We start from the raw sequence: 22099 nt of genomic DNA, 5'->3' as shown, positions 1-22099 counted from the left end.
GCGAACCACAGGCAAGTGACATTTTTGACCATTTTCAGTCTACGAAAACAGCAATTTCACCTGGCTCCACCTATTAAATAAATCTACGGCCATGATTTTTGTAATACCATATTCTAATCAACTGAGCTAAAGCTTAATGCTAATTGTGGCTTCATTTGCCAGAGCTTATCATAAATTACAGGGTATCGACATAAGTATAATTAATTAATAGATAGTGAGAACTTAAAGCAATTTCTCAACTTCAGCTCACTGCCAGAGACTTTTTTTGCTTGTTTTGCTCTACTTTTGTTTTGTTTTGCTTTGAACTGGGTGCTCAACCACTTCTCTGTGTTGGTTTTTCATTGCTTTGCTTTTTGTTCATTTTTTTGTTTTTTCAGGAAGCACTGAGAACTGAACCTGGGACCTCCCATGTGGGATGTGGGAGCTCAACCACTTGAGCCACATCTGCTCCCTGTTCTGTTTTATTTAGACAGGGAAAAGCGCAAACAGAGTTTCCCCACTACCACAAATTATGCAGTCAAGTTTCCCACATTTGGGGAAATCACAGAGGTCACCATATCCTGAGTGCAATGGATAAGCCTTGCCCTGGGAAAAACACCTTCATGATCATGGGATCTCCCTGCCAGGTGGGTAACTGCCAGAGAGTTTAATATTGTTACTATACAATCCTTCTTACTTTAGTCTGAGGTGTCATCTCTCCTATTGTCAAAGCCAGTTTGGGCGGCTCTTTCAAACCTTGTGTGTCTAGTCTTTATAGCAAAAGAAAGGTAACAAGAATATTATCGTCCGCTATCAACCCTGAAATCCAACAACTGTCAGATTGCAGGAAACAACAATTTTATCAAATAACAGGAGCCCAAATTCCTGTCAAAGGTCAAAAAATTGTGTAAAAGCAGGACCTCTCACGGACTGCAATTAGTAATCATGGATCAAAGGGCAGGGGGCACCAAAGGTAGCTTCAAAATACTCTGAAAGGGCTAACAGATTCACATATCAAGCAGAAAGTGAAGATTGAAGGAGGCAAAGCTTAAATTGGAAAGGTGGTTATAATGTTTATTAATAATAAAGTATTACAATGTAAGTTTTTTTCTACTAGTGAACACTTTATCTTGATGTCAGAGGAGGCATAAGAGGTAAACCAGGTAGCAAAGGTACCTTTATACCATCCCGACCTTGAGCTGAATCCTTACTTTCAGATTTCTTTCTTCATTTTCTTCTTTTTAATTAACACTATCAAAGCATAATTTAAAAAAGATGGGGGAATTGGGATGGAGATGGACAGACAATATAAATGCCTAAAATGTTTACAAACTCAGGAGTAAACAGTAAAATTTCACTCATGACTGAATATTTGGTCTATATAAAGCTGAGTATGATCATTTTTCAAATCTATGAATTTTGAGTAACATTAAAGAATTTGACATTATATCAACACAGGGTATAGAACTGCCAAGGTCAACAGCAAGTCAAATCAATTCCGAAATGAGATGAGAGATATCCAGTTCTGTAGTTATTAATGGGTCAGACATTTTTTGAGACAGCTATCTTCTACTTACTCCTTTCGTATCACCATTCAACATTCATCTCTCTGCAATTTGTTCAGTCCAAACCTCTGCAGAAACTTATCTCACATTGACCACCTATTACCCAGTTCTGCATCTTCATCTTACTGTATATTTGATACTCTAATCAGCTTAATCTCCCTCCCCCATCCTCCTGGTTTCCCTTCTGCATCTCTGACATCCTGTTGCCATCTTTTCCTTACCCCCCTTAAATGTACAAACATCCCCTAAATCATTATCTTTATTAATATTTCATCCAACAAATATCTTTCCCCCTGTCTCCATCTGCTCCCATGACTTTAATCTATAAATTGGTGACTTTTAAACCTATGTCATTGCTTTGACCTCACTCCTTAATATTAAATCTACATTTCTAACTTTTTGGCTTTGAGTGACCTTGCATCTTCTGAACACACCAATGTCTTCTCACCAGTTCCAGCTGTTCAAATGTCACCCAGAGTCCCACTGCTCTGTCAGATCCAGATATGATTGCTTCAAAGTCCATGGAGCACCTTTTGCCTCTATCGTTCTGTAACCCTAGTCTGTCATCTTCCCCTGGATGGCACGTGGCCTAATGTTCAAGTATATCGTAAGTTGTACTCTTTTCCTTTCTTCTATTTCTGTTCCTACCTTTGTGTTGCCTATTTTACTTATAGCCTCAGTAACTGTCAATCAACCAAGCTAAAAATTTCATCTGAGCATCTTCCTTCATACCCAGCATGCCACTGGGGACTACCTTGTGCCGAATCTACTCATAAATATCTCTCAAATGTTCTACTACGTCTCCATTCCTGCTGCTCTGGTTTTACCACAGTCCCACATCAAATTTTTTATTAAAAAAAATAGATTTCTGGGCTCCAAACCTATTGAATGAGAATCATTAGGGATGGAGCCAGGATATCTGCAATCCCGGTTTTAGCTTCAATAGCTATCTACCTATCTCCAAGGCTAGAATCAATTTCACATATTCCTGACACAGGGATCTTTCTAGAAGGGAAACCTGTTCATTTACTCCCATTTACATGTCTTCAGTGACCACCCAAGCACCTTCAACTTGCTGTTTAACGTTTCATTAGAAATATCTGAGTTTGTACTCCTAACCTCTTCTGAAGCCTCTACTCTTGGTATCTGAATTATTTCATCCAAATTGTCCCTTTCACAAACGCTCAATGCTCTGCTTTTCCTTCATCCTAGAACAGCTCTCCTCCTTCTTATAAATCACCTTCACTGCCAGGTCAACTACAGGCTCAGCTGGACAGTCACCTCCAGAAAGAAAGGCCCACTAGACCTTTGAAGGAATAATTAACTATTCCTCCGCTTTGTTCTGTGGGCAGAACTTTCTTCTCTCCCTTAGTAGATACTATTGCATCTACTTCCCCAGTAAATTCATTCATTAATTAAATCAAAAGTATTTGTTGGGAAATGGATGTGACTCAAGCAGCTGGATGCCTGCCTACCATATGAGAGCTCCCAAGTTCGGTTCCCAGTGCCTCCTGAAGAAGACGAGCAAGCCTGTGAACTGACACAACAGGCTGGCATGGAGAGCTGTTGCAACAAGATGATGCACTAGGAGCTTCAACGAGGAGAACAATAAGGAAAGACAGTGAGAAACACAAGCAGGGAGCAGAGGTGGCTCAAGAGATTGTGTGTCTCCTTCCCAAATGGGAGGTCCCGGGTTTAGTCCCGGGTTTAGTTCTGGTACCTCCTAAAAAAAACACAAGCAGAAGCAGAGAGCAGACAGTGATCACAAGCAACGGGGGTCGGAGAAATAAATAAATAAAATAAATCTTTTTAAACAAAAGGTGTTTGTTGAGCACCTGCTAGGTATAGCCGCCCTTCTAGGTGCTGGGAGCAGCAGTGTGTTGGAGCCTACCTCGAGCAGCTCACCAGAGCTGCACATCTTTTTCCAGCACCACAGTGACATCACAATGGTAGCTTGAAATTGGCCATGTTAGAAATATTTATACCACAGAAATCAACAAACACTACAAATCAAGGTTTTTGTTTCCCACCTAGGGCAACCATTTCACCAGCATATCATTTTATCAAGGTACACATAGACAAAAATCCCTGTACTAGTGAAACCTATATTCTAGTGAAAGAAAGGTAGACAATACACATGTTAAATAAGTCCATGATAAAAAATATTCAAAAGTGCTATGAAAAAAATAAATAAATAAATAACGTAGAAGGCAGCCAGGATCTTGGAAGCATCAGCTATATGTATAGCAATCTTACCATGAATTAAGAAAGGAGCTGCGCTGGGAGAAAGTGACAGTGAGGTAGAAACTAAGCTCATTCAGAAATAAAGGGGAGATCCCCCAGGGTCAGCAGATGATTTCGACATTTAGAGATAGAGGGTAACATAGGCTAATACGTGCCGCTCAATAAATATCTTATTCATTTTCTTTTATTCCCTGTGCCTAACAGAGTAGAATAGATGTTAAACTACAGTTAAATATAATCTTCTCTTTGGAAACAAACTAGTTTTGGGGTACACATTCTTCTGTCCTTCTTCTAATTGTGATTAAAAACATTTCTGCAGAAACAGTTCATTCTCTTACCCCACAGAATTTATAGCAGTCCACACCCCACCCATCCACTAATTATGTAAATTATCTCTAAGGCCATCACCAGCATTTGGTCATTTCCCTAGGGGCTTCTCACATTTTATTATGTGTATAAATCACCTGGGGATCTCATTATGCTACATATTCTAATTTGGTGGGTCTAGAGGGAGAGGTAAGAGTCTGCAGGTCTAACAAATTTCCAGGTGGTACAGAAGCTGCTGCTCTGAGGACCACACTTTGAGTAGCAGGGCTCTAACCAAAATGTATTCACATTCCTTGGCAGAAAACTCATTTCTTCTTTAGGTAGCACTGCTCTCTCATGCAGTACTTATTCCTGTGCTCTGATGTCTGGCTTCCAGTAATTTTCTCCATCATTCCTAGTAATAGCCCTTGTAAACACACAGTACAATTCTAATCTCTCTTATGCGTGACAGCCACTGAGTTAAGTACTTAACAGTGAGTCTCCTCTGTCTGGACTCAAAGCCCCCTGTTGCTTCTACTTCTCAGAACAACATGGTTTTCAGCCTTCTCAACAGTCCAGTCAAGTCAGTGTGTTTGCACCAGCCCTGGATGTCCAGAGGTCAACCAGCATCCCATTGCCCCATAGCTCCGGACAGGATTGCCTTCAAGTCCATAGAATGTTTATTGTCTTCACCTTTCTGTGGTTCTTCGATGGCTTTTAATCTCACAGTCACCTCTGGTTCTGATTCCTGCTTTCCCTTCATCCTTCTCTGGTCATATTGAAATTGTTTCTTAACCACCATCCTGACAATAACCTAACTGTGGCTCGTGTCCATTTCTTGGATTTCCAGACAGAGACTCACACAGTTTTTTGTCTTCTCTACCTCATCACTAGCTATCCCATCTCTCTTTTCTCTCCTCCTATTTTAAACACACTTCCTATTTTATTCTTCCTTCATTCTTTCAAATAATATGTACTGAGAACATACTATGTGCCAAGTACTGCTCTGGGATGAAATAACCCCAATGAACAAAATAGACAAGCCACTACCCAGCTGAGGAGACAAACAGTAAAAAAACAGACACACAGCACAGTGACAAGTTCTGTTGTGTGTGTTAAGAAAAACAAAATGGAGTAAAGGAGTAGAGTGAAGGGGTCTCTTTCAGATTTAGAAAGTTGGGTCAGACCTTCTGGAAAGGGACAATTGGTAGGAGACTGGGACAAAGAATATTTAGCTCCATCTTTCAGATTTATTCCTAGGGGGGCTTTTATTTGCATATTCAAAGAAGCATGCAGATGGGGTGTTCTTCTACTGAGCAAGGGCACAATCTATTTAGGGTCTGACCCTTCCTCTCCCCCCATAGTCTTTGGAGGAGATAAAGAGCACTATGGAAATTTTATTACCATGGCTAGTGATTATCCTTGTCTTCTTTTTCGCAGTAGACAGAAAAACTAGAGTCTGACTTGGGTTTTAAATTGAGGGTTTATTTGTTGAATTTCTTTAAAGAACAGGGCTCCAAATAGCACACAGGACTCCAGATGTGTTCTGACCCTGGCAGAAGAAAGCAGCACCAGCCTGCCCCTTGTTTTGAATGCCAGCCACTTACAAATGCAGCACAAGATCAAATTAACTTTCTTGGCAGCCCCGTCCTTCTGTTGACTCACCATGAGTTTACAGTAAACCCCCACCCCCACCTCTGAGCCTTTTTCATGTAGCTGCTGCTTTCACAGTTTTTTACAAATAGGCTAGCTCTCCTAATAAGAACCACTTCTCTGGCCTCTGTGGCCTGCTGAATATCGTACTTTAAAATAATAGAATGATAATAAAAACCCCACAGAAATGTAAATTGGCTTTCTGATTAGATTACTGAGGGGGAAAAAAAAGGACCATCTTGGCAGAAAAGGCTGCAACAAATCAGCAAATATTTCCACATCCTGTTGTAAAATGCACCAGTATCTTGTAGCATCTGGGATTAACTGTTTGCTCCCTATTATGGCAATTATTCCTTTCTTTATCCCTCTTTCTTGATTTTGATCAATTGGGGCTCAATTTCTACACCCTAGATTCAAATGATTAAAAATATTAAAACTATGTTGAAAAGTCCTACAAAAGGGTGTTAGGATATCCTTCTGGTTTCATGTTACAGATAGCCAAAGGGTGGAGTGTCTGCTAGGTTAGGAGGGACCCACACATTGCAAATATGCAAATGTATACATGCCAATCTTTGGGCAATAAAAAGAGAATGAATTCCTTCTGAAACATTGATTTTTATTTTGTTACTCATCCCACACAAGCTCTGCATACTTATACCATATATTATATCATATACCAATAATTTCCATGTTGTCTCCACCAACGAACCATAAGGTCTTTAGAGCAGGTAACGTTCCATTCAGTTTTGTAGTCTAAACTAGTCTAGACTAGCAGCAGTTCTAACTGGTACGTGCAACAGCATCCCCTGGAGGACTTGCTAAAACACAGATTGTGGGTCCCACCCAGGGGTTCTTTTTTCCTTCTTCTTTTTTTTCTTTTTTGAGGTACAGGGGCCAGGGATTGAACCCTAAACCTTGTATGTGGGAAGCCAGTGCTCAACCACTGAGCCACATAGGCTCCCTGAGTTGGTTTTTTCATTTGTTTTGCTTGTATTTGTTTTTGTTTTTTCTAGGTCACACAGGGAACCAAACCCAGGACCTCTCATGTGGGAAGCAGGCACTCAACTACTTGAGCCACGTCCGTTCCCCACCTAGGGTTTCTGATTCATGCCTGAGAATCTGCATTTTAACAAGTTCTTTGACGACACCAATAACACAGGTCCTAGGACTGCATTTTGGAACTGATCCACTGGTCTAGAGCATAAGATAGTGCCTCTTTTATACCATGATTCCTAAAAGTATTTGATGAAAGGAAGCAAGAGAATGGATGAGGGGAGGGGAAGAAATAAATACGTTTAGGGAAATGGTGTAAGAGCTTCTGATTTTGAAGGTTGGCCTGTCTTAGAGTGTTTCAAAGGAGAGTGAATTGGGGCTTTGCATTCAAAGTCTAAATCAGAGATGTTCCTTTACAGACAAATCTCCTTCACAGATTTGCTGGAAATGATTTAAAAATCAGATTTGGTATATTCCATTTCCAACACTGACTTATAGCAGAGGGGAAAAGTCTAAGAATCCACTGTGAGAAGCAGATGTTTAGAAGGACTGCATTATCTGGTTAGGTTAAGAAACTTCATTGGTATATTGATTCCTCCTTGGGGCAGAACAGTGATCAGCCATGGGCTAACTGTTTTTTTAGCTACCATCCAAATTCAAATTTAGCTACCATCCCTATTCAATACAGTATCTCTTCACCATTTGAGGATCCAAGGTAGACATTTCAGATCTATCTGCAATATGTTAAACATTTTAATTTCTCTTAAATCATTCAGTTCTGCTTGATCTCAAACTTTCATGTGTCTTATCTGGACCAAAGATCCAGTGGGTTGACTAAGTTTTCCTCTTTCCAGGCAGTCATGTTAGACTTATACTTACATAGCACTATCCTAACAACAAGGCCACTGTTGCCATGCTCTTCCACCCAACGGTTCTATCTTGGCTAACGAGATGATGCCATGATGAACTTTAACTGAACTGACTACACTATGGAAAGGAGAGGTCACCTAGTTATTAAACCAAGGAGTGTCAGTAAGTTCCTAAAGATTATTTTGTGTATGTGCCACAAAGGACCATTTAAGGACTGATGTGCCAGTGTGGGGGGAGGGGTCTTTTCTGAATTATAGCCCTGCCACTTACTCACTCTGAACTTGAACAAGTGACATGCTCATTGAAGTGTGTCCTCTTCATCTGGTAAAAAGAATATTTAAGTTAGGGTTTGCTAAACAGAACACAAAGCGCCAGCATATTTTTGGCACTTAGGTGAATGGGGGAAACCTGGATGAGTTGCCATGGGCTCCAGTAGGTTCCCAGGTTGTTGTCTGGTTATGTTTTGTTTTTGCTATAAGAGTATGTCTCCAATGAATCCTCTGTCCCCAATCCCCCACTACCCCTATCATTTCAAGGGATCATGACTGTACAGATAGCTATTGTGGTGACAATTCTCACATAACCCCTGTTTACTATGCCAAGTCATTTATTTGAAAAAATTGATTTTTTTTTTAGCATGAAGCTTTGCATGAGAATGAAGTATGTGGGAAGATTATACACTATCTTCCATAATCAAGTTCTATAGCCTGAATCACAGATGCTGTATTAAGCAGAAAAATAGGTAAACACCATTCAATTCCAAAAACTCCATATATCCTGCCCCACAGGTACCCATACTCCCTAACACGGTTGCTTACATATAAAGCAGTGAATAAAATACATGTCAGTCAAGGTACCAGGTTTCTATGTCAGGGCAGTGTTTCCCAGGTGGCCTTGGAAATCTTCCACAGAGCCTGAGAGATCTGAAGCATAATTTGCTGGTGGTGAGCTTTGACCCTCTGCAACCTAGCAACGTATATTGCCTGAGATTTCTGCTGAGTCCCTCCTCCTCCCTGTTCTCTTTTTAAGCATTCTTCTTCCATCTCTACCAACTTCACAGAGCCTAAGATCTAGTAACCCACAAGAGGGAGGACAGTTCTATAAATCTTTAACAGTATAAAGATGACAACACTTCCAGGAATGTACCTCTCTGGGTGAGTGTGTGAGTTGGAGCAGACATCACAAGGAAAAGGTATATAACCTATGTTAATGTATTCATGGGAGCCAACCAAGGCACTTTGGAGTAAATACGTTTGAAAAAAATTTTTTTAATGTGTTTAATAATTTAAGGGCACCCGGTATGTCATTTCCACCTAGCTTCCTTGTGTTCGTCAACATATAATTTTTCATCTACAAATCACTAGGAAAGCAAATCCAGGCAGAACAGAAGTGACCAGCTCAAGGCCCTGCATTAGTCCAGAGCTTATCCACAGATATATTTATGTTCCCAGGGTTTTTAAAAAGATATGAATTCAATGACATTAAAAAATTAGAAGATTTCACACTAAAATCAGGTTCACAGATTCCCTTGAAAAATAAGAAGCTGTGATTTGAGGCCACAATCTTGCAGGCAACCATGAGCTGATGCTGAATAGCCATGGCCCAGTTTTGGTGGGACAGTGCTCTCCAGTTTCCTGCCATCTTCCTGCCTGGGTTGCAGCCAGGTCCCTGGAATTGAAGGCTGGAGTTCAGCATCATCTCATAGAATGGTCTCTCAGAGAAGGTGGTTCAAGGCTCTTCTTTGTGCTTTTATCACCTTGTTGTTTATACTTCTCAGGATCCAAGCATTTTATTTCTCAAGGAGAAGTCACAGGACCATGTGAATGAGTCACATTTCTAGAGGTGGAGCCTTAAAAGAAAAGAAAGAAAGAGGCCTGCGTTTGGGTACCCTTTCTTGATCTTGTATCCCCTGCTTTAAAATCTGAGACTGGAAGAGAATTAGGGGCCCAAGGGAGAGAGCAGACTCTCTCACCTTCTTTGGTTCTAGTCCAGACTTGTCTATAGACAAGGAAAAGAAGATCTTCCACCCTGGTATCATGGAGAATGTTGAAGTTTGGGGCCCAAGATTTGGAATTCTGTTCCTAGTGTTTCTTACCAGTGAGTAAGGGGATAAAACTCTCCTGGGTCCCAAAGTCTAGCAGGGATCTCTTGACTTTGATTTTAAAAGTACTGCATTTAAAATAAATTATGTCCTTGTTTTGTTATCTTGGTATTAAAGTAATTGTGAAGACCAGTGTTAATGTAGGTGCTGAAAATAATGCCAGCACTTGGCTGTGGAGCGGTTCTCCAGCTCACTGACAGCAGGCTTTTCTTAGGGTTTCTAGAAACAATTTCATTTAACATAATAATTTGTAAACCTCTGAGGATATATGTCCATGTACTTACTGGATCCTGCTTACCCCAGTTTGAGAAAAACTAAATTGGCAGAAAATCAACTACTTCTTTATAGGACATTTGCTTTGAGGGACCAGAAAGCAAAAAGCAAAAAAGACCAATTCCGAGGGGATCTTTAGAGGAGGAGTCAAGGCCTCATTCTGAGTCTAGTCTCCAAACACTATTTTACTTTCACTTTATTCTCAACAAGATTTAGGGACAAAAACAGATAAATGATATTTAACAGTGAGTCATTCAACAATTATCAGGTGCCTAATATGTGTCAGACACTAATAAACAGTCTCTGCATACCCCTTCCTCCAAGTCTAATTTAGATGGGTACTTCTGGCCTCTTTCTGTCTTTAATGAGTACTTTATCCAAATGAATTCACACAGAAAACAAAGAACTGTCAAGAGCCATTGTCAAACTTACAGTGTAGCTCTCTTTCTAAGGAGGCACTAGAAGGAATGTTGCCACTCCCCAAAGTATGCCACTTTGCTTAAGCAAAACCACAGTAGTCAAACCTCAGATCTAAGTCATCGGAATACAAATTGACTAATACTGTAATTAGGAGATTCTGTTACCCAGACTTCTTTCCTCTTTACTTCCTTAACCCTGCATGATATCAGAGGATGATTTTTCACTGCTGTACATGTCTGTGCAATAAATCAACAGAGAACTAGATTCATAAGAAAGAGATAGAAAGTGAAAAGCAAAGCATGCTAATTTCACAGAAATCTTCAAAGACTTCAGATTCTCTTCAGCTGTTTAAAGGGTCACCAACAAGATATAAATCTCACAGTGTCTCATTTGTAATAAATAGGATTTCTTTTTTAAGAATAGGATGGTTGCTAAAATCTATAAGAACATTAGCTTTACTTCTTTCAAATGATGATGCTTACTATCTTCAACCATAAATTTATTTATTTCAAATTTATTATTTGAAATGAAGTCAATCTCTTTATGCCACACGTTTTAACTGCTTTAAGCAAAAGGAAGGAAAAACAGCAATCATTGCAGTCACTGATGATTTATAAATAATTTTAATTTTTCAATTCAGCGGCCTCCTAAGAACTAACAAATTGATTTTTGCTTCCTCTTCCTTTGGCTTGGTAGATGTCTTCCCATGTGTACAGGCATGGTTAAAAGGTAGAGCAGAAAGTACACCTTAGAAAAAGAAAAAGACAGAAAAAGTGTAGACTATCCAAAAACTTGATCAGACTCTACCTGACTGTTAACTGAGTAGTAAATGATATTTCCTAGCCTTAGGATCAGGAGATACGGGTTGAAATTTCAGCTCTGTTCTTTATTAGCTGAGTGTGCTTGGCCAAGTCCCCTAACTTCAGTGAAAATTTAGCTTTCTTCCCATCTATTACATGAAGTTTGAGTTTGAGGCTGTATGGATTTTTTTCTTTTTCTTTTTCTTTTTTTTTGAGGTACCAGGGTCAGGGATTGAACCCCAGGCCTCATATGTGGGAAGCCAGTGCTTAACCACTGAGCCACAGCACCTCCCCTGAGTTGGTTTTCCTATTTGTTTGATGGTTGGTTGTTTTTTGTTTGTTTGTTTCTAGGAAGCACTGGGGATCAAACCTGGCACCTCCCATGTAGGAAGCAGGAGCTCAACCACTTGAGCCACATCTGCTGCCCAGGTTGTATGGATTTTAATGCAGAAATATTTGGGGATTGCTCAACAGTTCTGTCTCCAGCGGCAGAACCTGAAACACCCTTTTGAAGCCTCTAAGAGACAACCTGTCCTCATTCTTCTTGGAAAGGAAAAGTGGAAATTTCTTCTTAGGAGCTATGGGAGAAAAGGGAAAAAAACAAATGGCAAACAGACTGCTGCAAATGTCCATGGGGCCGTCTGGGTTCTTCCCACCAAAGGATAAGCTTTCACCATTTTTTGGCACTTTCAGTAGAAGTAATTAAACTTTGGCAACTTCCAAATCTCTCTGTTTCCCTTCTCTTCCAGATGGAGGGGGTAGGAAGAGAAAGAAAAGGTTAGGCCCCCTTCTGAGAGATTTGATTCAATCCTTTTCTCTGAAAACAACTATTCCTCTTCTGATGGGTAATTTGCCAGCTTTGCTCCATTCTTAGGCAGAATGCCCATTTGGAAGCAAAATGGATGGATAATAGAATGTAGGGGCTAAGGGAGAAAGGAAGCATGCATCACTGCAATATTATACTAAGCCTTTAGCTAAGTGCCCAGATGCTGGAGACAGGGGGAACACAAGACAACCTTATGAGAAATCTTAAATGGATATTTATATCCTTATTTCTAAGTCAGTTTCCAACTATTTTCTAAACAGCAACATAATTAACACATAAGAGAGGAATGTTAGAACACACATCAGATACTGTGTTCTTTAGAAAGGAAGATTTATGCTGTAACTTAGGAAACCTATGTTTGGAAAGAAATAGCCAAGACAGTCTACAAAGCAATGTGGAGAAATGGATGACGGGGATGGTTGAATGTCAAGGGCTAAGAGCTATTCCATTTCTGAGAATAAAATGAAACCATCTCCTCTAGTAGATTGATGCCAGAAATTGCCACACATTCCCAATGGATCTTGACCTATCATGATTTCATCCTGTCATTGCTTTTTCCTGAACTGTAATTTAAACATTTGGCATGGGGCTTCATCTCCAGTTATGAGGTCGGTCTACACCCAACAACGTGTCAGCAGCCAGGGTGAGAGACCTGATTTAAGATGTGTCACTGCTGTGAATGGGGCCTCACTGGGCCCACTGCTGGAGGAGTAGAGATCTAGAATTCCATATAGATGGAACATTTTTTATGTTGATTCCAAAAGAACAAAGCCATGACTAAAGTTTTCCTACCCTCAGAGCCTTATTTCTTTTTCCTTTTTCTACTAATACATTTAACTTAAGAATTCTCACTTCAAATTTTAAGGACACTTCCTGAATCAAGGCTTGGTCTTCAAATAATTTCCCACCTTGTTGATAAAATAGAAGCTATCAATTCCAGTACATCCTAATTATGATTCCATAAACATCAATAACTAGATCGTTCATGCCTCCCCCACTACCTATACATTTTCAACCCATCACAAATCTTTTCTTATGCAAAGAGGATGTTAAAATTGGCTGGGCTGTGGGCCCAAACAGCCCTAAACTCACTAATGGAATACCTGGGTTTGATCTCAAAAAAGTGCTATATTCTGTGACTTTGTTTCCCTCTCTTTGAAATGAGGATGGCTTTTTGCCTCTTTTTAAATCCCAATTTCATTGCTGCTTGATGAGCACAGCAACGCAACAGTATCAGCTACCATTTATGAAGGACTCACAGCTCAAAATGTGCTAGGGATTGTGCTGAGCATGTCACATAATGAATAAATTTAATCCTCAGAATAATTACATGAAGGAGGTTTTTTTTTTTTACACCAAACCCCACTCCTACCATACTGCATGTGGTAAATGAAGAATCTGATGCTGAGAGGTATTGTTGGTAAGTGTGGATTTGGAATTCGAAGTCATGTATATGCAATGCATGCAATTATAAGTAAGTGAATGAATGAATGAGTGAATGAATGAATGAATGAATGAATGAATTTTCATTCTAAAAGCCCAAGCTAATGACCATGCTGCTATACAGTAAGAGACAGGGAGGGATGGAACGGTTTTACAATCCCTAAGTGTTCCTCAGGCGAAGAGATTAGTGATGTCTGCCATAGTTATAGTATTTTGAGGAAAGAAAAGCTGAAAGCAAGGAAGTGAGGGAAGAGGAGAGAGAAAAGGAAAAAGAGGGAAAAAAAGGGAGGGAGAGAGAAAGGGAGGAAGGGGCAGATGGCTGGAGGAAGGGAGGGAGGGAGGAAGAAAGGAAGGGAGGAAAAAATCAAGATGCAGGTATTACAGCTACAATTGCTTAGGCTTTGGGGAGATCGCTCAAGAATTTTGAGTGGCAACGTGGTTTAGCAGCAGGAGTGTGTGGCTAAGCCAAAAGGCCTAGGCCCTGGCCTCCACCCATTCCATTAACCAGCTGTGTGACGACCTTAAGAGTATTATTCACTGTGCCTTCCTCCCTGTCTCCTTTTCATTATTTATCAAATGGAATAATAATAACAATTTTTCTAAACCACCTCAAAATCAAATTATATGATGGATGTTGAAGACCTTTGGAAAAATTAAAACTCCTATTAAATAAAATAGGATATTACTGATGATTCTACCTAGAACTTAAGTTAAAATGTCTCTCTTTCTTTCCCTTTTGTTTCCATAGCACCTCATTTGTGTCTTCTTCTTCCTAGGTCTTAATTAGCAGGGCAGAATCTGTCTCTCCTTCCAGAGCACCTTAATCACCTTTTTTTAAAAAATTAAAGCATTAATTATTAATTTATTCAGTCATTAAATTAATTAATCTAGTTGAGCCCATATAAAGAATGGTAGATAGTTAACATTTGTGGAATGGAACTTTATGGCCAATTTTTATACAATATACTACATGTTTTCAAAGCCCTTAATTCTAAATCAAAGTTATCTCAAGAAATGCAGTTTTATTACTAGATTTAGCAATGCACAGTTGGAAAGGTAAATATAATAAAGACAAAATTAAATAATGGATTGTCCAGTCATTTTTACAATTCCCGGCTTAAGGATTTGATTGCTCTCAGCTGAGTATGGACTATCCATAGAAGAATCATTTTAAATTAAATCCATGTATTACACTTTTAACCAAATAACTATCAATGAGCAGATCTCTTCCCCATCCTATCCCCACCATATCCTTTGGCAACAGGCCTCCCTGCCAGGCTGTTCACTCCATGGGGTCTGGCTGGAGGTTAATGCAATTAACCAGATGGGATGAAGTGATTTCTGTTACCACCAAATCCTGGGGCATTTTAATATCCATTAGATAGTCACAAAAAGAGAAGTCTGTTGAAATTACAAATGAAGTTAAGCAGGCTCTGGACCCTTGGAGAATGTCAGAACTTGCAGGGAATACTGTTAAGAGATTTCCTCCTCCACCTTGATTAAATTTGCATCAACTCTCCCTAATCTATCACAGGATTGTCCAGAATATTAAAGCAAATAAAATTCCTTGGGGCTGGGCCACTGAAAGAGCAAGTCAGCCCAATTTGTCTCTCTTTTACATTTTCTGATTATGATATGCTTAGCTATAAAGGTAGATTCAGGAGTTGTTTTGGGGTAAGGGCAAGGGAAAAAAAGGAGTGCTCCCACCCAGGCACTTTCTGATTTGGTTTCCTTTCCTAGGAATGAGTTCCCAGGCTGCAGGTATCTCTCTCAATCTCTCCACCAAAAGTAACTTAAGCAGGGCAACATATAGCAGATGGTTTGAGTGACAGATGAAATCCACTGGCAGTCATGCCAAGATATATCTTTGCCCACAACACAGTCTAGAGTTGTGTACAGAGGTGTCTTGACAGATGGGTTCTCACATGGCAATTGGCAGAAAACCATATCTCATACAGACCTTTCACAAGATCTTTTAAAATCCTTTGGGCAGTTCATGGAGATTCTTTTGGTACAGTGAACACATACCACCTGTCTGGGTATATTTGTATTTCTGGAAGGCTCAATGTATATACAATGTGTAGTGAGCAGGGGACAGAATTCAAGCCTAATACTTGAAAGAAGTAACCACATCAATGTCAAGCAATCACCTTTCTAAGTTAAGCATTTATATGTCTGGCAGTGACACGTGACATGCTTTCAAAATTATCCATCATTTTTTTAACTTCCTCTGAACTCATTCCAGTTTGTTGGTGTCCTTCCCCAAAGGTGTTGCTCAGAACTGGACACATCATCTAGATGTGCTCAGATCCATAGTAATTGGAGAGAGGTAATAAAATTTTACTCTTGTAGAAGTAATTTAAAGTTTAATTTAACAGATATGGAAGATCAAGGACACCACCATTTTGATACCTATAGTATAGGCATTTTAAACAACTTATATGAAATTTAGCTGGTATTTTTATGTTTTATTTTCAGTCTGGGAGCTTTTGAAATGCCTGAGATATATATTATCCACTGAACCCTAGTTTGGTGCAAAACAAAACTTAGGACATGGTCACCTAGTTTTCTATTAACCAGGTGGACCCCATTGTTCATCACCATTAACAGAATGAGTATTGAATTAGGACACACAGTTATAAAAATGGGAACCTATCCAGGGAAGAGGTACTTGGGTATTGGGTTAGGCAGGAAATTGTTGACAAACATAGAAGTTGATGGCTTACTATGTCATCATATATGATGATCTTACTACTTACTGGCACTTAGCAAAAGAACATCAACTTGCCAGTCTTTATACATGCATCTGCTTATCCATCTATTCATCCACTTCCCATCTCAAGTTAGAAAGGATTTGAGGTAATTTAGAAGAATGCATAAAAAAAGTAAATTTCAAACATAAAAATAAAGCCAGGGACAATGTCATTTAGAATAGGAGATTAAGACTAGGGAAGAAAAGCATAAATGAGGAGGCAATCTGAACCCACACAGTGAAAATGTTGAACTGCTCATTTGTCCATGAGTTTCATGGCAAATAAAACAAAAGTGGCAACATTATCAGTTACAAAATTCACATTGTCTTTAAAAAGAAAATATACCAAATTATTAGAGGATAGTCTCGATGACAGATGAAATAGCATAAGGCTAGTAAATGTCCCTTAATAACTCTGGCTCAAACACTAAGCAAATAAATCTTAGGTGAAAGAAAATCAGTTTGCTGTGAAACCAATCTCTGTTTCTTCTAAATGATTACCCTAAAATAAGCCATTCTCTAATTTTTAGGGGTTTGGCCATTAATCTGTATCTCTCAAGAATCATCAAGAATCATTCTGAAACAGACTTTTAGATTTGAAAGAGACAATAAAGTTAATCTATTTCAACCCCACCCAAAGCTAGAATATTATATATCATCCCAAAGACATCCCAACAATGACTAACCTCTGCTTGAAAGAATTTGATAGCAAGAAGCCTACTACTTTCTCAAGATAGTCTGCTCCATTTTCTACACATCATCATTCAACAGATTGACCCTAGTTTTGCTGCCTAAAGAGCAACAACATCTAAGTTAAATTTCTATATTTAAATACTACTAACATGTTTATAGTAAGTCTTCTCAATATAATATCCTTATTATTGATACTGCTATGTTTTAAATGGACTCATTTTATATGAGAATAATCAGGGCAACATTCCCAATAGTGGAAAAACATAGAAATAAACTGTAAGAAATTTATCACAAACTTGGGCAGAAGTCATTAAGGATACTACTTCCATCCCAAACAGAGTATAGATCAGTCTCATTTATTGACACAAATAGTAGTGGAAAATTACATTTATCTACATTTCATGTTGGCTAGTCATGGTGATATATGTGTCATTGTTAATACTTCTTTTGTGTTTGTATCAAACAGGCAAGATAAAACCAGTTATATATTGCATTAAGGAAAAAGTTACTTGAACTTAGCTCCCTAAGGTTTATCTCCATAGTCTCTGGGATGTGTCTCTTGGGCAATTGGGGTTCTTGGTTCCAAAGCATAATATAGAAACTATTACTTGTTCTTGGTTTTGTCATAGTGACCATGACACTCATCTGTTGCATTCTATTCAGAGCCTTAAATGCCTCTGCCCAACTATTCTCTCATCAGATGATCAGTATGATGATACAACAAAAAGGTCAAGCAGATCTCACAAAACAGTTGACTATGGTGACAGCTGGATAATCCCTAAGCAGTGAAGATCTGGAAATCTAGCCGTCCCTGAACTGGTCAACCTCCCTGTGGTTGGTTGAATTACATACTTCAACAAACATGTCCTTAATCTTAACACAGGTCTCTGTGAGTGAGAAACCATTGTAAAGAATGGCCTTCAGAAGATGTTACTCTTAGTTGAGATATAGCCAACTAAAACAGGGTGGGCCTTAATCCAGATTAGTGGAGGCCTTATAAAGAAAACCAAGAGAAGAAAGGACACCTCTATATACATGAGGCAGAGATGCAAATCAGGGGTGCAAAAACTATAGAGGCTGACAGTGTGGGACAAAGGCCTGCCAGTCTCAAACACCTGGGAGAGGGAAGTCTGTCTCCTGGGAAACAGAGAGGATGACCAAACTCCTAAAAAATGGGAATTTCAAAAGAACTAACAAGAAAAAGCTCAGGACAAGATAGAGGTCTAGAGAGACAGGGAAAACCCTACACACACTTCTCCTGATTCACCTTGGGCGGATCTTCCTGTTAGGAAGGCTGAAGCTCAGGAAAATCTCTGCCGTATCTCCAGCTAGTTGTGAAACCAAGAAATAGATCTCTCAGAGAATAAATCCCAGTGTTAAATTTTAAAATATTAAAATATACGGTGTGCAACAAAAGAATGCAAGACAAACAAAGAAATAGGAAATGCTGGCCCATCCAAAGAAAAGGATAAAAATACAGAAAACGCCAATGAAGAAGATGAGAATATGGACATGCTGAACAAAGTCTTTAAAAAACGATCTTAAAAGTTCAGGGGAAGAACTAAAGGATATCAGGAAAACAATAAATGAGTACTCTGAGAGTCTAAGTAAAGAGATAGAAAACTTAAAAAGGAACCAAACAGAATTACTAGAGTTGAAGACAACAATAACTGAAATGAAAAAGGCCCAGGAAGTTTTTAAAAATAGACTGGAGGGAAGCAGCTGTGGCTCAATCAGTTGGGCTCCCATCTATGATACAGGAGGCCCTGGGTTTGTGTCCTGGGGCCTCCTTGTGAAGGCAGGCTCACCCACACACTGCACAGAGCTGCCTGGCCCACAAGCACTGCGGAGTGCTACTAGGCCCGCAGATTCTGTGGAGCGCCACCCGGCTCACAAGCACTGTGGAGAGCCAACTCAGCAAGGTGATGCAACAAAAAAGGGAGACAAGCAAAAACACAGAAAAGAGCACAGTGAATGGACACAGAGAGCAGACAGCAAGCAAACCGCAAGGGGGAGGGAGGGAAAGAAAATAAATACAGACACAGAAGAACACACAGTGAATGGACACAGAGAGCAGACAGCAAGCAAAAAGCCACAAGGGGGGGATATAAAAGTAGATTGGAGTTGGTAGAAGAAAGAATTAGTGAACTTGAAGACAACACATTTGAAATGAGTCAGGCTTCGGAGCAAACAGAAAAAAGAAATATTAAAGCAAAAATAGCCTAAGACAGCTACAGGACACCATTAAGCACACCAATATACACATAAATGTATAAAGATATAAGTAGTAACAAGTACAAAAAAATGGGGGCATGAGAGAGGAGTAAAGGAAAAGTATATGTGTATACTATTGAAGTTAAGTTGGTCAAACCAAATAGGATTGTTATATATTTAGGATGTTTAATTTTAACCCCATGGTAACCACCATGGTAACCACAAATATATCCAGATAGAAATGAGAAGGCACTCAATATGGTACAAGACAAAAAAGCAAACCATTATAAAAGTTGTCATTAATGAAAGTGAAGGACAAAACAGGTATAGGAACTACAAAGGATAAATAAATAGCAAAATAGCATGAGAAAATCTTTTATTATCAATGATGACATTAAATATAAATGAATTAATCTATCCAGTCAAAAGGCAGAGATTGGTAAAATGGATAAAAAAGCAGAACCCAACTATATACTACTGCAAGAGACTCACATTAAAGTCAAAGATACAAATAGGTTGAGGACAAAAGGATGGAAGAAGTATATACCATGCAAACAGTATCCAAAAGAGAGCTGGGTTGACTATATTAATATATGATAAAAGAGATTTTTAAGTCAAAATTAGTTACGAGGGACAAAAATGGTCATTATATACTGATAAAAGGCACAATTCAACATGAATATGTAACAATTATAAATATATATGCAGCTAACAGCAGAGCTCATTCCCACCCCCATCCAACCTCCGCCCAAAAGAGCCAATTTCTTTGGAGGAAAAGCTGATCACATGGCTAAGAAAAAGAAAATATAAAATGAGCCTATAATGACATGTGGGGTCAGAAACTAAAGAAGTACTCACAAAATGACAAGGTCATGTCAAAAGGAGAAAGAAGGCAGCATGAAGGGGTTCCATTTGACCAAATCTGGGACAATCTAGGCATTAAAATAGTGACATTGAGAGACAATCCATGAATCTATACCAATTAATAGATAGATAGATGATAGATATAGATAGAGAAAGCTCTTTCCTCTCATAAAATACTAACTAGTAAATATGAAATAGTGATGGTGTTAGAAAATTATAAATTGATGAGAAATGGGATATTTACATTGCTTCAAAGTATGTCCCATAAGAAATTACTAGTTACAATGGGCAAAATAGTAATTTTAGAGTAAGGAAATCTGGCAGACAACACCTTACCCAAGTGATCAAATTTCACATCACTAAAATTGGGATAAACCAGCCCTACGCACCTCCTAATGTGATGCATTGAGAAGGACACATTACTTTTATAGTATTCTGTACCCATCAAAAATGCATAAACTGAATCTTAAAATGGGGAAATAATCAGAAAGATCCAAACTGAGAGTCATTTTCTTAAATAATGGTAAGGTTATGAGAGGCAAAGCCTGAGAAACTCTTCCAGTTAAAAGTAACTAAAGAGACATGCCAACTAAATGCAAAGGGTGATCAGAGACTGGATCCGGGGTAAGGAATAAAATAGCTTTAATGTACATTATTGGGACAGTTAATGAACTATGTATATGAACTGTGGATTAGATAATACTATTGCATCAGTGTTATATATTTCCTGCATGGTAATTTTGCTACAGTATGCAAGACAATATTTTACTGTAGCTTTACAAAAAAATGGGCTCACTTTTAGGAAATACACACTAAAGGGCATGCTGTCTCTAAATTACTCTCAGATGGTTCATAAAAATGTATGAATGGGGGAAACGGACTTGGCCCAGTGGTTAGGGCATCCGTCTACCACATGAGAGGTCTGCGGTTCAAACCCAGGCCTCCTTGACCCGTGTTGAGCTGGCCCATGCGCAGTGCTGATGCGCGCAAGGAGTGCCCTGCCACGCAGGGGAGCCCACGCGCCAGGAATGCACCTGCAGGGAGAGCCGCCCAGCGCGAAAGAAAGTGCAGCCTGCCCAGGAATGGTGCCGCCCACACTTCCCGTGCTGCTGACGACAACAGAAGCAGACAAAGAAACAAGATGCAGCAAACAGACACAGAGAACAGACAACGGGGGAGGGATTAAATAAATAAATAAATAATAAAATAAATCTTTAAAAAAAAATGTATGAATGGATAGCTAGAGAGGGAAAGAGGGAGAGATAAAAAAGAAAGAAGAAAGAAAGAGAAAAAAGAAAGAATTACAAAGCAAATAGGGGAAAATTGGGGAATCTATGTCAAAAGAACTTCATATTGTTCTTGCAACATTTCTATAAGCTTATAAAAATTTCAAAATGAAAAGATATCCCAAAATTGATAGATTTCAGGGCAACAATTACAAACTATCCATATTTTTTTTCAAAATATTTTTCTATATGTACCCATGCACATAGCTCGTATATAAATGTAAAGAAGATTCTGGAAAAATTTGTGTGAAAATGGCAAAAGTGGATCTCTGAAACGGGGGTATTTAACATATTTTATATCTTTTCCTGATCAGCATTTTCTCAGTTTTTTCTATGAACATTGACAACACATTATTATTTGCAATCAAAAGAATAATAAAAGAGCAAAGGAAGACTTTCACACCAGTTTCCTTTGGGAAAGAGTCACTATCAGCAAATATGGGTGTCCAGTTATTGTGGCCTCCTTATCAGGACAGGTTTGAATCTTGCCTTAGGAACTAAAAACAACACTTAGTTGAACTGCAAACAGAAGACTCTGCTTAGGAGGAGCTCAAAATTTGATCAGGTTGTGGTCGTCCTGGTGCCTGACCGCAGGCAAAGGAGCTGTGTTCAAGCGAGAATCAACCTTATTAAAAATGTTGAAAAGCCAGTTCTGACAGATCACAGTGCTCCCTGCAGTAACTTCTGCCATACAGGGCACAGCAGGCAGGCCTGTCCTCAGTGGCTACCGCTGCCAATTTTCTTCTACAGGGCACATCCCATTGTTTGGACCAGTAGGATTCTTATTGGCTGCATCACCTCTGCCTGCAATAACTGG

The 22099-nt window shown here is 39.1% G+C and overlaps 1 protein-coding gene and 1 non-coding gene across 2 annotated transcripts in view; both read right to left on the bottom strand.

The window, feature by feature from the left end:
• Positions 1-22099, bottom strand: part of AGBL1 (AGBL carboxypeptidase 1) — a 957838-nt gene that overhangs the window by 344541 nt on the left and 591198 nt on the right. The gene's annotated exons all lie outside the window — the stretch shown is intronic.
• LOC111761878 (U1 spliceosomal RNA) lies at positions 471-634 on the bottom strand. The gene has a single exon (XR_009185388.1). It is a non-coding gene; the product is annotated as a U1 spliceosomal RNA (small nuclear RNA).

This window comes from Dasypus novemcinctus, chromosome 3 (assembly GCF_030445035.2).
Source record: "Dasypus novemcinctus isolate mDasNov1 chromosome 3, mDasNov1.1.hap2, whole genome shotgun sequence".
NCBI classification, from domain to species: domain Eukaryota; kingdom Metazoa; phylum Chordata; class Mammalia; order Cingulata; family Dasypodidae; genus Dasypus; species Dasypus novemcinctus.
This window is presented reverse-complemented; position numbering and strand designations above follow the sequence as displayed.